Below are 19,020 nucleotides of genomic sequence, written 5' to 3'. Positions count from 1 at the left end.
ACCCAAGAACATCACATTAATTCACGATAGCTAGCAGGAACAGAGAGAGGTAAAGAAACACAGTTAGATTAATATTACTAAAAATAAGTAGTAAGAATAACAGTTTGATATATACAAAGAGTAACACAATTATCTAAGGTAACTACTGGAAACATATTTCATATTCCTAGACATATATAGCCAATGTTAGAAGCTCCCACATCATCCGGGGAAGGATTATACGACGCAAGCTTTACCCCTACACAGTGCAATGCAGAGAGGCAGTGTCGAATCTCGGTACTTCTTGGCACAAGTGGGAAGTACTTCACCTTTTATATTTTATAAGCTTGTTAAAGAAAAATATACTGAATATTTCATGATATCAATATTCCAACGGCTAGGACTTACATTTCTACTATACAGTCATGGCCAAACAATACAACCGAATCATATGAAAAATGCATCTGAAACCAAATGACCGCGGTAAGCATAGTATAAAACCAGCTGAAGAATCTGAGCGATTTCATAGAGCATACTTTCAATTATAAGCCCAAATAGTAGTGACCTATTCCAATCGTCACTGATCCTATTTCCTGTCGCACAAACACACCCGGATTTGCCTAGCTCTCCTCCCCCTCTGGCTCTCCTTCCACTGCCAATAGGCGCCGCCAGGGGCAAAGCCCCTCGTGGTGGCTGGCGGAGGGGACTTCTTGCTCCTATGTTGGGGCGCGCAGCACGGGATTTGGTGGCCTGACCTGGATACAGCATTGGCGTGGGGCGCTGTGATGGTGGCGCACGTGGCCGGGCCGATGGCATGGCTGTGGAGGCTTCATGGTGGTGTGGGTGCGTGGCGGTGGCGCATCCTGCAGATCTGGCACGATGGCGGCTTTCCATTCTGGCCATTGGGGATCTGCAGATGGCGCGGGGAGGGGGTGGCGGTCCATCGGGGGTTGCTGTAGTGGGGGTGGTGGCGGAGCATGCCAGCCGGATCTCACACAGTTTTTTCGGCGAGCGGCACGGGTTGGGGCTCCGTCTGTGGGCGGCGGCTAGGTGGCTCGGCTCTCTCGCTGTGGAGGCTTCCGTTCGCCGAGCCGGCATTACGGCAGCTCGGCGGGCCAGCTGCAACGGCGGCTGGCTTTCTAGTGTCGGCTCATTTGTAGGCGGCCGGCCTGTTTCAACCTTTGGTCCCACTCCTCATCGTCTGGTCGCTACCTTCATTGAAGGGTTGGGGTTGGCCCTCTTCCAGCGGCTGGCTGTCCGAGCTCATCTCGCCCGGCAGCAAGACCGACCTCGTCTATGTAAAGGTGTGAGTTTTTTCTTTTCTTTTGAGAAGGGTCTGAAGGTGTGAGTGTGATAGATGTCTGCGCTCAGCTTATTGGGCTAAAAGCCCAACTAATCATTCTAGTACGAATAACAATAATTTTACTACAAACAGCACAAATCTTCCTAAAAAACAGCACAAATAAAAACTAGTAATAAACTAATGATCACACTACAGGAAAATCCGGTTTCCCGTGTGTAGGCATACAAGCCGAGTGCTTTTTTTCGGGCACCCGGTCTAAGCCGAGTCTGGAGAAAAAAACACCCGGTAAATAAGAGGAACTCGGCTTATGGTCATCTATAAGTCGAGTACCGCAGAAAAGCTCACGGCTTATATGAAACACACGGTATCTACCTGAAAAGGCACCCGGCTTACAATACACACTTGGCAAAGACATCTGCCATGTGTCTGCAACGGCAGTGGTTGACGGCGCCGTCACGGCGCAACCTATAAGCCGTGTGTCTGAAGCAGGAACTCGGCTTATATGACATATAAGCTGTGTGCCCGAAGAAGGCACTCGGCTTCTAGGACATATAAGCCGTGTGCCCGATGAAAGCACTAGGCTTACATTTTTGTGGATTTTTTCCTCCACGTAACATTTGTACGAAATTAGTTTAAGATGGTTTTCATTGCATTTATATTTACTACTTAATTAGTATTATTATCTAACCTATTTTCTGTCGACTAGTTTTCATGGGTCTTATTTGTAAAATTCTTAATTTAACGCCACTTTAATATTTTCATGACTCTTTCGACACCCTAGCATACCCGCCAGCACACTACTAGACGTCTAAGAGGCCCCAACGCAAGATTTGACGGATTTGGCGGCATGGCTAGCCCCCGGAAGCCGCAGGTCACAATCGTAGACACGCGAAGATCAATCCGCATAGAGGGAATTGTTCATATACTTATGCATCATCAAAAATTATGAAAAAAATACCATACGTCCTATATCACATGTGCCCACGCTGTGTAAGAAAATCATGATTTTATCGTGCTCTGAGTGTTCAATAATATTCACGCCGCACCGTTACCGCAGAACGATTATTATACCATGTCATCGCTGTCTGTGAGGGGGGCCACACCCGGAGCCGTGTGCTTCCTCCTCAAACATGCCACCACAACAACTTATGGCATGTATGAAGGCCCCGCGCGATGCTCCGGTGGCATTGCTACCCCCCAAGGCACCCGTCCCACCAAACCCTGGAGCGGTTGACCAGGAGAACTAACCCTTTGACTTTAGTCGGACGGGCTTTGACTAATGGACCTCTCCACCTGGTTGTGGTAGGTCAGCTCATAGGAACACTTCCCTCAGTGTCGACCCAACACGGCCGTTTCCCCCCTCCAGGTGTCGGCGGCGGCGCCGTCCGTGAAGGGGTCACACTCCGGAGACGCGTGCCAGGTGTTGGCACCCTCCACCACACTTCTAGACCTGTAAGAGGCCTCGACGCAAGATTTGGCGGCTTGGCTAGCCCCCGAAGGCTGCCGGCCACAATCGTAGACAGGCAAAAGCAACCCGCATAGAGGGAAGTGCTCAGATATTTCTGCATCACCAAAAATTATGAAAAATTACCATCCGTCCTATATCACATGTTCCCACGCAGTGTAAGAAAATCATGATTTTATCGCGCTCAAAGTATTCAATAATATGCACGCCGCACCGTTACCGCAGAACGTTTACTATACCGTGTCATCGTCTTCCGTGAGGGGGGCCACACCCCGAAGCCGCGTGCTATCTCTTCAGACATGCCACCACACCTTAAGGCATGTATGAGGGCCCCGTGCGATGCTCCCGTGGCATTGCTACCCCCCAAGGCCCCCGTCCCGCCAAACCTTGCAGCAGTTGACCAGGAGATCTAACCCTTTGACTTTCACCGGACGGGCTTTGACCAACGGACCTCTCCACCCGGTTGTGGTAGGTCAGCTCATAGGAACACTTCGGAATAAGGTCCGGGCCAAACCCACCGCAAGATTCCCTCCGTGTCGACCCGACGCGGTCGTTACCCCCCTCCAGGTGCCGGCGGCGGCGCCGTCCGTGAAGGGGGTCACACTCCGGAGACACGTGTCGGGTGTTGGCACTCGCCACCACACTTCTAGACCTGTAAGAGGCCCCGACGCAAGATTTGGCGGCTTGGCTAGCCCCCGAAGGCCGCCGGCCACAATCGTAAGCACGCAAGAGCAATCCGCGTAGAGGGAAGTGTTCAGATACTTCTGCATCACCAAAAATTATGAAAAATTACCATCCGTACTATATCACATGTGCCCACGCGGTGTAAGAAAATCATGATTTTATCACATTCAAAGTATTCAATAATATTCACGCCGCACCGTTACCGCAGAACGTTTACTATACAGTGTCATCGTCATCCATGAGGGGGGCCACACCCCGGAGTCGCGTGCTATCTCTTCAAACATACCACCACACCTTAAGGCTTGTATGAGGGCCCCGCACGATGCTCCGGTGGCATTGCTACCCCCCAAGGCCCCCGTCCCGCCAAACCCTGCAGCAGTTGACCAGGAGATCTAACCCTTTGACTTTCGCCGGACGGGCTTTGACCAACAGACCTCTCCACCCCGGTTATGGTAGGTCAGCTCATAGGAACACTATGGAACAAGGTCCGGGCCAAACCCACCGCAAGATTCCCTCCGTGTCGACCCGACGCGGCCGTTACCCCCCTCCAGGTGCCGACAGCGGCACCGTCCGTGAAGGGGACACACTCCGGAGACGCGTGCCGTGTGTTGGCACCAGCCACCACACTTCTGGACGTGTAAGAGGCCCCGACGCAAGATTTGGCGGCATGGCTAGCCCCCGGAGGCCGTCGGCCACATTCGTAGACACGCAAGAACAATCTGCGTAGAAGGAAGTGTTCAGATACTTCTGCATCACCAAAAATTATGAAAAATTACCATCCGTCCTATATCACATGTTCCCACGCCGTGTAAGAAAATCATGATTTTATCGTGCTCCCAGAATATTCAATAATATTCACGCCGCACCGTTACCGCAGAATGTTTACTATACCATGTCATCGTCGTCCGTGAGGGGGGGCCACAACCCGGAGCCGCGTGCTGTTGGGGACCGTAGTAATTTCAAAATAATTCCTACGCACACTCAAGATCATGGTGATGTATAGCAACGAGAGGGGAGAGTGTGATCTACGTACCCTTTTAGATCGACAACGGAAGCGTTAGCACAACGTGGTTGATGCAGTCGTACGTCTTCACGATCCGACCGATCCAAGCACCGTTACTCCGGCACCTCCGAGTTCTTGGCACACGTTCAGCTCGATGACGATCCCCGGGCTCCGATCCAGCAAAGCGTCGGGGAGGAGTTCCGTCAGCACGACGGCGTGGTGACGATCTTGATGTTCTACCGACGCAGGGCTTCGCCTAAGCACTGCAACGATATGACCGAGGTGGAATATGGTGGAGGGGGCACCGCACATGGCTAAGGAACGATCACGAAGATCAACTTGTGTGTTCTAGGGTGCCCCCCTGCCTCCGTATATAAAGGATCCAAGGGGGGGTGCGGCCGGCCCTAGAGGAGGCGCGCAAGAGGAGTCCTACTCCTACCGGGAGTAGGACTCCCCTCCCTTTCCTTGTCCAAGTAGGAGAGGTGGAAGGAGAGAAGGAAAAAGGGGGGGCGCCGCCCCTCCCTCCTTGTCCAATTCGGACTAGGGGGAGAGGGGGCGCGCGGCCTGCCCTGGCAGCCCCTTTCTCTTCTCCACTTTAGGCCCATGAGGCCCATTAACCCCCCGGGGGGTTCCGGTAATCCACCGGTGCTCCGGTTTTATCCGAAACTTCCCCGTAACACTTCCGGTGTCCGAATATAGTCGTCCAATATATCAATCATTATGTCTCGACCATTTCGAGACTCCTCGTCATGTCCGTGATCACATCCGGGACTCCGAACTAGCTTCGGTACATCAAAACTCATAAACCCATAATATAACTGTCATCGTAACCTTAAGCGTGCGGACCCTACGGTTCGAGAACAATGTAGACATGACCGAGACACGTCTCCGGTCAATAACCAATAGCGGGACCTGGATGCCCATATTGGCTCCTACATATTCTACGAAGATCTTTATCGGTCAGACCGCATAACAACATACGTTGTTCCCTTTGTCATCGGTATGTTACTTGCCCGAGATTCGATCGTCGGTATCCAATACCTAGTTCAATCTCATTACCGGCAAGTCTCTTTACTCGTTCCGTAATACATCATCTCACAACTAACATATTAGTTGCAATGCTTGCAAGGCTTATGTGATGTGTATTACCGAGAGGGCCTAGAGATACCTCCCCGACAATCGGAGTGACAAATCATAATCTCGAAATACGCCAACCCAACATGTACCTTTGGAGACACCTGTAGAGCACCTTTATAATCACCCATTTACGTTGTGACGTTTGGTAGCACACGAAGTGTTCCTCCGGCAAACGGGAGTTGCATAATCTCATAGTCATAGGAATATGTATAAGTCATGAAGAAAGCAATAGCAACATACTAAACGATCGGGTGCTAAGCTAATGGAATGGGTCATGTCAATCAGATCATTCACCTATTGATGTGATCCCGTTAATCAAATAACAACTCTTTGTTCATGGTCAGGAAACATAACCATCTTTGATTAACGAGCTAGTCAAGTAGAGGCATACTAGTGACACTCTGTTTGTCTATGTATTCACACATGTATTATGTTTCCGGTTAATACAATTCTAGCATGAATAATAAACATTTATCATGATATAAGGAAATAAATAATAACTTTATTATTGCCTCTAGGGCATATTTCCTTCAGTCTCCCACTTGCACCAGAGTCAATAATCTAGTTCACATCGCCATGTGATTCAACACTAAGAGTTCACATCACCATGTGATTAACACCCATAGTTCACATCGTCATGTGACCTATACCCAAAGGGTTTACTAGAGTCAATAATCTAGTTCACATCAATTTATGTGATTAACACCCAAAGAGTACTAAGGTGTGATCATGTTTTGCTTGTGAGATATTTTTAGTCAATGGGTCTGTCACATACAGATCCGTAAGTATTTTGTGAATTCTATGTCTACAATGCTCTGCACGAAGCTACTCTACCTAATTGCTCCCACTTTCAATATGTATCTTGATCGAGACTTAGAGTCATCCAGATCTGTGTCAAAACTTGCATCGACGTAACTTTTTACGACGAACCTTTTGTCACCTCCATAATCGAGAAATATTTCCTTATTCCACTAAGGATAATTTTGACCAATGTCCAGTGATCTACTCTTAGATCACTATTGTACTCCCTTGCTTAACATAGTGTAGGGTATACAATAGATCTGGTACACATCATGGCATACTTTATAGAACCTATGAATGAGGCATAGGGAATGACTTTCATTCTCTTTCTATCTTCTGCTGTGGTCGGGCTTTGAGTCTTACTCAACTTCACACCTTGTAACGCAGGCAAGAAACTTTTTCTTTGACTGCTCCATTTTGAACTACTTCAAAATCTTGTCAAGGTATGTACTCATTGAAAAATTTATCAAGCGTCTTGATCTATCTCTATAGATCTTGAAGCTCAATATGTAAGCAGCTTCACCGAAGTCTTTGTTTGAAAAACTCCTTTCAAACACTCCTTTATGCTTTACAGAATAATTCTACATTATTTCCGATCAATAATATGTCATTCACATATACTTATCAGAAATGCTGTAGTGCTCCCACTCACTTTCTTGTAAATACAGGCTTCTCCAAAAGTCTGTATAAAACCAAATGCTTTGATCACACTATCAAAGCGTTTATTCCAACTCTAAGAGGCTTGCACCAGTCCATAAATGGATCGCTGGAGCTTGCATATTTTGTTAACACTTTTAGGATTGACAAAACCTTCTGGTTGCATCATATACAACTCTTCATTAGGAAATCCATTAAGGAATGCAGCTTTGTTTATCCATTTGCCAGATTTCATAAAATGCGGCAATTGCTAACATGATTCGGACAGACTTAAGCATCGCTACGGGTGAGAAGGTCTCATCGTAGTCAATCCCTTGAACTTGCCGAAAACCTTTTGCGACAAGTCTAGCTTTGTAGATAGTAACACTACTATCAGCGTCCGTCTTCCTCTTGAAGATCCATTTATTCTCAATTGCTTGCCGATCATCGGGCAAGTCATCCAAATTCCAAACTTTGTTCTCATACATGGATCATATCTCAGATTTCATGGCCTCTAACCATTTCGCGGAATCTGGGCTCATCATCGCTTCTTCATAGTTCGCAAGTTCGTCATGGTCTAGTAACATGACTTCCAGAACAGGATTACCGTACCACTCTGGTGCGGTTCTCACTCTGATTTACCTACGAGATTCGGTAATAACTTGATCTGAAGTTACATGATCATCATCATTAGCTTCCTCACTAATTGGTGCGGGAGTCACAGGAACAGATTTCTGTGATGAACTACTTTCCAATTATGGAGCAGGTACAGTTACCTCATCAAGTTCTACTTTCCTCCCACTCACTTCTTTCGAGAGAAACTCCTTCTCTAGAAAGACTCCGAATTTAGCAACAAAAGTCTTGCCTTCGGATTTGTGATAGAAGGTGTACCCAACAGTCTCCTTTGGGTATCCTATGAAGACATATTTCTCCGATTTGGGTTTGAGCTTATTAGGATGAAACTTTTTCATATAAGCATCACAACCCCAAACTTTAAGAAATGACAACTTTGGTTTCTTGCTAAACCACAGTTCAGATTGTGTCATCTCAACAGACTTAGATGCTGCCTTATTTTACGTGAATGCAGCTGTCTCTAATGCATATCCCTGAAACGATAGTGGTAGATCGGTAAGAGACATTATAGATCGTACCATATCTAATAAAGTACGGTTATGACATTCGGACACACCATTATGATGTGGTGTTCCAGGTGGCATGAGTTTGTGAAACTATTCCACATTGTTTTAATTGAAGACCAAACTCGTAACTCAAATATTTGTCTCCGTGATCAAATCGTAGAAACTTTATTTTCTTGTCACGATGATTTTCCACTTCACTCTAAAATTCTTTGAACTTTTCAAATGTTTCAGACTTATGTTTCATCATGTAGATATACCCATATCTGCTCAAATCATCTGTGAAGTTCAGAAAATAACGATACTTGCCGTGAGCTTTAACACTCATCGGACCGCATACATTAGTATGTATTGTTTCCAATAAGTCAGTTGCTCGCTCCGGAGAACGGAGTCTTAGTCATCTTGCCCATGAGGCATGGTTCGCAAGCATCAAGTGATTCATAATCAAGTGATTCCAAAATCCCATCAGCATGGAGTTTCTTCATGCGCTTTACACCAATATGACCTAAATGGCAGCGCCACAAATAAGTTGTACTATCATTATTAACTTTGCATATTTTGGTTTCAATATTATGATTATGTGTATCACTACGATCGAGATCCAACGAACTGTTTTCATTGGGTGTGTAACCATATAAGGTTTTATTCATGTAAACAGAACAACAATTTATTCTCTTACTTAAATGAATAACCGTATTACAATAAACATGATCAAATCATATTCATGCTCAACGCAAACACCAAATAACACTTATTCAGGTTCAACACTAATCCCGAAAGTATAGGGAGTGTGCGATGATGATCATATCAATCTTGGAACCACTTCCAACACACATCGTCACTTCACCCTTAACTAGTCTCTGTTTATTCTGCAACTTCTGTTTCGAGTTACTAATCTTAGAAACTGAACCAGGATCAAATGCCGACGGGTTGCTATAAACACTAGTATAGTACACATCAATAACAATATATCCAATATACCTTTGTTCACCTTGCCATCCTTCTTATCCGCCAAATACTTGGGGCAGTTCCACTTCCAGTGACCAGTCCCTTTGCAGTAAAAGCACTTAGTCTCAGGCTTAGGATCAGACTTGGGCTTCTTCACTTGAGCAGCAACTTGCTTGCCGTTCTTCTTGAAGTTTCCCTTCTTCCCTTTGCCCTTTTCTTGAAACTAGTGGTCTTGTCAACCATCAACACTTGATGTTTTTTTTTGATTTCTACCTTCGTTGATTTCAGCATCACGAAGAGCTTGGGAGTTGTTTTCGTTATCCCTTGCATATTATAGTTCATCACGAAGTTCTACTAACTTGGTGATGGTGACTAGAGAATTCTGTCAATCACTGTCTTATCTGGAAGATTAACTCCCACTTGATTCAAGCGATTGTGGTACCCAGACAATCTGAGCACATGCTCACTAGTTGAGCGATTCTCCTCCATCTTTTGGCTATAGAACTTGTTGGAGACTTCATATCTCTCAACTCGGGTATTTGCTTGAAATATTAACTTCAACTCCTGGAACATCTCATATGGTCCATGACGTTCAAAACGTCTTTGAAGTCCCGATTCTAAGCCGTTAAGCATGGTGCACTAAACTATCAAGTAGTCATCATATTTAGCTAGCCAAACGTTCATAACGTCTGCATCTACTCCTGCAATAGGTCTCTCACCTAGCGGTGCATCAAGGACATAATTCTTCTGTGCAGCAATGAGGATAAACCTCATATCACGGATCCAATCCGCATCATTGCTACTAACATCTTTCAACACAATTTTCTCTAGGAACATATCAAAATAAACATATGAAAGCAACAACGCGAGCTATTGATCTACAACATAGATATGCTAATATTGCCAGGACTAAGTTCATGATAAATTAAAGTTCAATTAATCATATTACTTAAGAACTCCCACTTAGAAAGATATCCCTCTAATCTTCTAAGTGATCACGTGATCCAAATCAACTAAACCATAACCGATCATCACGTGAAATGGATTAGTTTTCAATGGTGAACATCATTATGTTGATCATATCTACTATATGATTCACGCTCGACCTTTCAGTCTCTGTGTTCCGAGGCCATATCTGTATATGCTTGGCTCGTCAAGTATAACCTGAGTATTCCGCGTGTGCAACTGTTTTGCACCCGTTGTATTTGAACGTAGAACCTATCACACCCGATCATCACGTGGTGTCTCAGCACGAAGAACTTTCGCAACGGTGCATACTCAGGGAGAACACTTCTTGATAATTAGTGAGAGATCATCTTATAATGCTACCTTCAATCAAAGCAAGATAAGATGCATAAAAGATAAACATCACATGCAATCAATATAAGTGATATGATATGGCCATCATCATCTTGTGCTTGTGATCTCCATCTTCGAAGCACCGTCATGATCACCATCGTCACCGGCGCGACACCTTGATCTCCATCGTAGCATCGTTGTCGTCTCGCCAATCTTATGCTTCCACGACTATCGCTACCGCTTAGTGATAAAGTAAAGCATTACAGCGCGATTGCATTGCATACAATAAAGCGACAACCATATGGCTCCTGCCAGTTGCCGATAACTCGGTTACAAAACATGATCATCTCATACAATAAATTTTAGCATCATGTCTTGACCATATCACATCACAACATGCCCTGCAAAAACAAGTTAGACGTCCTCCACTATGTTGTTGCAAGTTTTACATGGCTGCTACGGGCTTAAGCAAGAACCAATCTTACCTACGCATCAAAACCACAACGATAGTTTGTCAAGTTGGTGCTGTTTTAACCTTCGCAAGGACCGGGCGTAGCCACACTCGGTTCAACTAAAGTTGGAGAAACTGTCAGCCGCAAGCCACCTCTGTGCAAAGCACTTCGGGAGAACCGGTCTCGCGTAAGCGTACGCGTAATGTTGGTCCGGGCCACTTCGTCCAACAATACCGCCGAACCAAAGTATGACATGCCGGTAAGCAGTATGACTTATATCGTCCACAACTCACTTGTGTTCTACTCGTGCATATAACATCAACAAATAAAACCTAGGCTCGGATGCCACTGTTGGGGAACGTAGTAATTTCAAAAAAATTCCTACGCACACTCAAGATCATGGTGATGTATAGCAACGAGAGGGGAGAGTGTGATCTCCGTACCCTTGTAGATCGACAACGGAAGCATTAGCACAACGTGGTTGATGTAGTCGTACGTCTTCACGATCCGACCGATCCAAGCACCGTTACTCCGGCACCTCTGAGTTCTTGGCACACGTTCAGCTCGATGACGATCCCCGGGCTCCGATCCAGCAAAGCGTCGGGGAGGAGTTCCGTCAGCACGACGACGTGGTGACGATCTTGATGTTCTACCGACGCAGGGCTTCGCCTAAGCACTGCAACGATATGACCGAGGTGGAATATGGTGGAGGGGGCACCGCACATGGCTAAGGAACGATCACGAAGATCAACTTGTGTGTTCTAGGGTGCCCCCCTGCCTCCGTATATAAAGGATCCAAGGGGGGGTGCGGCCGGCCCTAGAGGAGGCGCGCAGGAGGAGTCCTCCTACCGGGAGTAGGACTCCCCTCCCTTTCCTTGTCCAAGTAGGAGAGGTGGAAGGAGAGAAGGAAAAAGGGGGGGCGCCGCCCCTCCCTCCTTGTCCAATTCGGACTAGGGGGAGAGGGGCCGCGCGGCCTGCCCTGGCAGCCCCTTCCTCTTCTCCACTTTAGGCCCATGAGGCCCATTAACCCCCCGGGGGGTTCCAGTAATCCACCGGTGCTCCGGTTTTATCCGAAACTTCCCCGTAACACTTCCGGTGTCCGAATATAGTCGTCCAATATATCAATCATTATGTCTCGACCATTTCGAGACTCCTCGTCATGTCCGTGATCACATCCGGGACTTCGAACTAGCTTCGGTACATCAAAACTCATAAACCCATAATATAACTGTCATCGTAACCTTAAGCGTGCGGACCCTACGGTTCGAGAACAATGTAGACATGACCGAGACACGTCTCCGGTCAATAACCAATAGCGGGACCTGGATGCCCATATTGGCTCCTACATATTCTACGAAGATCTTTATCGGTCAGACCGCATAACAACATACGTTGTTCCCTTTGTCATCGGTATGTTACTTGCCCGAGATTCGATCGTCGGTATCCAATACCTAGTTCAATCTCATTACCGGCAAGTCTCTTTACTCGTTCCGTAATACATCATCTCACAACTAACATATTAGTTGCAATGCTTGCAAGGCTTATGTGATGTGTATTACCGAGAGGGCCTAGAGATACCTCCCCGACAATCGGAGTGACAAATCCTAATCTCGAAATACGCCAACCCAACATGTACCTTTGGAGACACCTGTAGAGCACCTTTATAATCACCCATTTACGTTGTGACATTTGGTAGCACACGAAGTGTTCCTCCGGCAAACGAGAGTTGCATAATCTCATAGTCATAGGAATATGTATAAGTCATGAAGAAAGCAATAGCAACATACTAAACGATCGGGTGCTAAGCTAATGGAATGGGTCATGTCAATCAGATCATTCACCTAATGATGTGATCCTGTTAATCAAATAACAACTCTTTGTTCATGGTCAGGAAACATAACTATCTTTGATTAACGAGCTAGTCAAGTAGAGGCATACTAGTGACACTCTGTTTGTCTATGTATTCACACATGTATTATGTTTTCGGTTAATACAATTCTAGCATGAATAATAAACATTTATCATGATATAAGGAAATAAATAATAACTTTATTATTGCCTCTAGGGCATATTTCCTTCACGTGCTACCTCTTCAGACATGCCACCACACCTTAAGGCATGTATGAGGGCCCCGCGTGATGCTCCAGTGGCATTGCTACCCCCCAAGACCCCCGTCCTGCCAAACCCTGCAGGAGTTGACTAGGAGATCTAACCCTTTGACTTACGCCAGACGGGCTTTGACCAATGGACATCTCCACCCGGTTGTGGTAGGTCAGCCCATAGGAACACTTCGGAACAAGGTCCGGGCCAAACCCGCCGCAAGATTCCCTCCGTGTCGACCCGACGCGGCTGTTACCCCGCTCCAGGTGCCGGCGGCGGCACCGTCCGTGAGGGGGGCCACACCCCGGAGTCACGTGCTATCTCTTCAGACATGCCACCACACCTTAAGGCATGTATGAGGGCCCCGCGCGATGCTCCGGTGGCATTGCTACCCCCCAAGGCCCTCGTCCCGCCAAACCCTGCAGCAGTTGACCAGGAGATCTAACCCTTTTACTTTCGCCGGACGGGCTTTGACCAGCGGACCTCTCCACCCGGTTGTGGTAGGTCAGTTCATAGGAACACTCCGGAACAAGGTCCGGGCCAAACCCACCGCAAGATTCCCTCCGTGTCGACCCGACGTGGCCGTTACCCCCCTCCAGGTGTCGGCGGCGGCGCCGTCCGTGAAGGGGTCACACTCCGGAGACGCGTGCCGGGTGTTGGCACCCGCCACCACACTTCTAGACGTGTAAGAGGCCCCGAAATAATGAAATAAGGGGAGAGCGTTTCATTTATAAAAACAATGAAATAGAAATATTAAAAAAATACAATAAGATGAAAATAAAATAAGTATAATACAAAGACAATAAAAATAAAATGCAGAAATTATGGACCGTGTATTTTTATTATTATTGAAATAATAAACATTTATTATTGAAATAAAATATATTTTTTATAAACCGTGTATTTTTCTTTGACACTCGGCTTACTCTTTTGTTGCGTGCGGGACTTATCAAAAATAGATACGCGAAGAGCTCAACTTCGGCCCAAATCGACCGCGCGCTCATAGCCAGGCCGCCCCTGCCTTTTGCCCCGCCGCCCCTGCCTCTCCGCCGCCGCCCCTGTCTTCCCCAAATCTCTGCCCTGCACTCCCCGCCGGCCGCGCCGCCACCCGCCCCCGCGCTGCAGATCCACACCTCGCCACCTCCCTCTCCTAGCATGAGCTCCCCCAACCAGGCCCTCCCACCGGCCGCCGCCCCGCCTCCCCTTGCCGTCTGCTAGGGCTGAGGTCGCCGGGCCTTCTCCGCGGCGCTACGTTACCTCCGCCGGCAGGTACATCTCTCTCTATCTCTCCCTCACTCTCTCTCTTTCTCTGTCCCTCTCTCTCTCTCTGACCGGCCCTGCTGCATATCCGGTTCGGCTCCTTCGGCGGCAAGGTGCTTGGCAAGGAGAAGGATGCTTGGAAGGTGACCCAGACGCAAGTTGCTTGGTTCCTCCGGCGGCAAGGTGCTCAGCTCCTCCAGCGGCAAGGTGAGAGGCAACATGTTCTCTGTACACACATATGTTCAGTACAGAGCGGATGTTTAGGTTCGGTTTGCATCTTCAGTACATACACATGTTCGGTTCAGTTTGCATCTGTCCATTCCAGTAGAAACTAATAAGCCAAATAATGTGCAAGGTGCTCCGGCGGCAAGTTGCCCCTGCTGATCTCCTCCTCCTCTGCAAGGTGCTCCGGCGGCAAGTTGCCCCTGCTGATCTCCTCCTCCTCTGCAAGGTGCTCCGCGGCAAGGTGCCCCTGCTGATCTCCTCCTCGTCTGCAACAACAGCAGCAGCAAACCAGGTCTTGGTTCTGCTCCCTCCCACAATTGCATCTTCAGGAACCAAAATTATGGCAGTACTTATGTTAGGCTATGGTAATCGAGACAAAACCATTGTTAGGCTATGGGAGTTGAGAAGAAACAGTACCCATGTGGAGTTGAGAAAAAGTATGTTGTGTTTTGGTTTGTGCATGTTAATTATGTTTGATCTTAGATTGCACTTTATTGCAGGACACACATTAGTTTGATGTCGGGACCGTCGTCGTAGGGCTAGGCTTCTTGCTGGAGGGACGACCGGCACCAAACACACTTATAGGGTAAGAATCATTCGCCTCGTAGGATTTATGTATATGTAAATCATGTAGCTATCTAGTCGCGTTACCTATGCGTCTCCCGTTTGAAAGAGTTACATTATTTATAAATATGCAACTCTTTGCATATTTATAACCGTAACTTTTTTGAATTGTCCAGCGTTTTCCACGGACAGCCCGAGGGTGTGTAGGCTAGCTTCGTTTTCATGCTCTACTCCGATCCGATACAGAATTTCGGCCAAACCTGCTCAACGAGCCACGGTGGATAGTACCCGGGGTAGACGATGTGGTCATACCACTGTATCCCGTGTTGCTAGCCCTATCCCCTCTGCCGATTCTGAGGACGAGTCAGAGGAGGGGGCAGAGGAGGATGTAGAGGACGAGCCAGTTGTGGAGGTGGAGCAGACGAGGTCTCGTCGTGATTGGCAGCATGTGGAAGGTCATCACGTGGTGCGACTCAGGAGGAGGAGGAGGAGGGGGAGGAGTTGGAGGAGGGAGAGTATGAGGTGGAGGTGGAGGTATCAGCAAAGGACATGGAATGGCCGGTTCCTAAGGAGACCAAAATATGGTTGCGTGGGGTGTCCACGCTCCCTTCGCGACCATATCCACATAAGGGGCTCATTCTCAAACCAGTCGGTGTGAGGTAAGTGCTTCTGTGGACTATTATTTGCATCTTTACATTCAAGATTTTTGTAGATACTAACTTACTTGCCTTTCCATTGTGCAGGGCCTTGCTAGTTGTAGGAGAAGACATAAAGGTGCCACGCCAACCAAGTAGCATCATTAGATGTCTTTGCAGGCATTATTACCCTGGCTTGGTCCCCATAGGAGATGCTGAGGAGGAGCTAGGTTGGTCTTGGGAGCATTGGAAACGCGCTCCGGATACCAAAGACAAGTGGGACAGGGAGTACAACAATGCTGCCGACCGAGTGGTCAACGATTTCTGGGTAAAATTTCTTTGTCATTTTTCATAGTTATTTCTTTGCCAATATTCAAAATCATTGCATTGATAACTATCTTATGCGGCTTTATACACTTGTGTAGGACTTCTTTACTTGTGCCGAGGGTACGAAGGATGAAGCTAATGAGGTCGTGGAGGCGATTGCAAAAAAGATTGTCCAAGACATGCACTACGAGGGGCGCGTCGATGCCGTGGTGAAGTATTTCGCGCATGAATGCAACATGCTTCTCAAAAAGCAACTAGCCCGGAGAGTCCATCTCACCCGTTCGATGTACATGAAGGTACTTTCCATTTGCTTATGACTGGTTGGATCAAAACAACTTCATTTCATTCCTAAGTTGGATGTATTTGGCATACCCTAGGCGGTTCCCTCGTGGTGCAACAACAAGATTCCTTGCTATCAGCAAATCATATCCAGGTGGATAAACCCGGAGTGGAGGGTCACACATAGAGCGTGTTCGGAGTGGCGTGCCTTGATGGGTGGTCCGGTACACCTTCAAGGCAACCTCAACCTCCACGCTTACGTGCAGAAGAAGGTAATAATATCATTCGGCTTATGAACTTCTGAACTTGTGCCCTTATGGATATTATTGCTTCTATTGCAGAATAGGGAGAGAGGCGAGGGAGAACAACCTCTCAACAGCTTCATGGGATTATGTCTTTCCCGCACGTCAAAGAAACCTGAAGGGGGGTGGGTCAACCCTGGTGCTGGTTCGAGGATTAAAGCATATAGTGGGAAGTTCAAGGAGTGCAACGGGCCCGACTCTGATCCGGCCTCACAGGACATTGATGTCATGGTTTCCCTCATGTCGGGAGAAGGCAAGAAGGGTGGCCGGTTATATGTTGGTGATGGTGCCATCCGTAAGAAGGACATTCCAAAACTCGCCCACCTCCGTGCTACCACCTCGAGCTCAGGTCCTGCTATAGAGCGTCGCCCACAGCCTGGGCTGGACATGTTGCATCAATTCGAGGTATATTTTGCTTTATTGATATTCCTTGTGATTTCTTCTTTGCATTGCAATGATGGTGAACTTGTTGTGATGGCATATTGTAGGCACGCCTACAGGAACAAAACAAGTTGCGGCAGGAGGCTTAGGCCAATGCCCAACTTCAATAGGACCAAGCCATGAAAATGCAACAAGCCCTCCTGCAACAACAGGAATTCATGGTCAAACAACAGTCAGCCCTGCAGGAGACGTTCGCTCGGTTGAGAGCTAATATGCAGGGTTCTACTTTGCCAGATCTTCCTCCTCTTCCGCCTCTTCCTACTTTTAGCTTTGTAAGTATTCCAACTTTCTAATAATGCATCTTACCATCATGCTTAAAGATCATGAATCTTACCATCTTACCTTCTCATGCTTTAAGTGTTCTCAGTCGGGACAAGACTCAAATAACTTCGTGGTAGCTGCATCCATACCTACCCAAGCAAGCCCAGTGACTCCCACTACAGCTCATGGCGCTTCGACCTCCTTGCAACAATAATCACTCGAGGTAGTTGTCTATGTTTGTGCATTGTTGATGCTTGAGTCTTGTCTTTGTGCTTCTCAACTTGCAACTTGTGCATTGTTGATAGTAGAGCCCACAAGTGTTGATGCTTATATTGATCATACTTCTTAGCTTCAACTTGAACCTTATATGTTGATGCTTGTTGACTCTTGTGCCTTATCGATCATTTGAAACTTAACTTTGAAAACTCATGCGTTTGGTAATGGACTTATAGGTTTGCATCGTGGATGCCATTGACGGTGGAGTTCATTGCATCTTTGAGGTTCATGCTTGGTGTGAACTTGGAACTCATGATTTTGTTTGTGAACCTTGTTGGATATGCACGTATGTTGTTTGTGAACCTTGTTGGATATGCACGCATGTTGTTGTGAACCTTGTTGGATATGTACCTGTATGGACTTTGACCTCATGGTCAATTTGTAATGGTTGTCAAGTTGTAATATATTGTTGTTGTGAACCTTCATTGTAATATACTTGTTGGGTCTATATATTGTTGGACGTTTAGCTTGCTGGATATATAAGCCATGTTGTCGCTGGATCAATATATTGCTGGACGTGTAGCTTGTTGGACATTTGGCCTATAAACCGAGTGTCCCAGGGACATGGCACCCGGCTTATAGGCATATTATGCCACGGGAGATGTGTAAGCCGAGTGCTCCAGGTGCCAGCACATGGCTTATAGGCATATTATGCCACGGGAGATGTGTAAGCCGAGTGCTCCAGGTGCCAGCACACGGCTTATATGCAATTTTATATAACAGCGGCTGGACTATAAGTCGAGTATAGCAGGAGTTGGCACTCGGTTTACATAAAAACCGTGTGGCTCATTTCGGCACTCGGTTTATATAAAAACCGTGTGGCCTAAGCAGGCACTCGGTTTATATATAAACTGTGCTCCTCATTTCGGCACTTGGTTTAGAGATAAAACGTGTAGCGCTCGCCAGCACTCGGTTTATATATAAACCGTGTGGCTCCAGTAGGTACTCGGTTTATAGAGACGGTGACACGTGGCTGTTATCTCTCGGCTGCCGTCATGTTACTTTAGTAAGCCGAGAGCCTTGTATAAACACACGGCTTAAATGTAAACCGAGTGTTTTTGTGAGGGCACTCGGCTTATACCTTATAAGCCGATGGAGTGTAAACCGTGTCATATAAGCCGGGAGTTTTACTCGGCTTATATATAAACCGTGTTCATATCAATATAAGCTGAGTGTATTGGGTATACGGCTTTAAAGTTTTTTTCCTGTAGTGTCAACTGTGAATTAGCAAAGAAAAACCCTAGGTACAGGTTACAATGTACTTGGCCTGAGAAAAAAAGTACAGTGCACATACGTGTTATTAGCCTAACTTATACATATAATCTTTCATGCTGCAACTTTTTATTTCAAAAAGTACATGCTAACTTTTTCTTTCATAAAGAAATCCCACGGGTTCGAGAACGTACATCAGGACTCTATATATCGCCCGCTGTGAGGCGGAGCTGCGTCTTGCCTCTGGTGGGAGCTCTACTCGGCCAGCCTGTTTCTATAGATCGACTCTTTCGGT

Source organism: Triticum urartu, chromosome 3, assembly GCF_003073215.2.
Source record: "Triticum urartu cultivar G1812 chromosome 3, Tu2.1, whole genome shotgun sequence".
Classification (NCBI taxonomy): domain Eukaryota; kingdom Viridiplantae; phylum Streptophyta; class Magnoliopsida; order Poales; family Poaceae; genus Triticum; species Triticum urartu.
The sequence above is the reverse complement of the archived record's forward strand: the minus strand, read 5'-3'. Positions refer to the sequence as shown.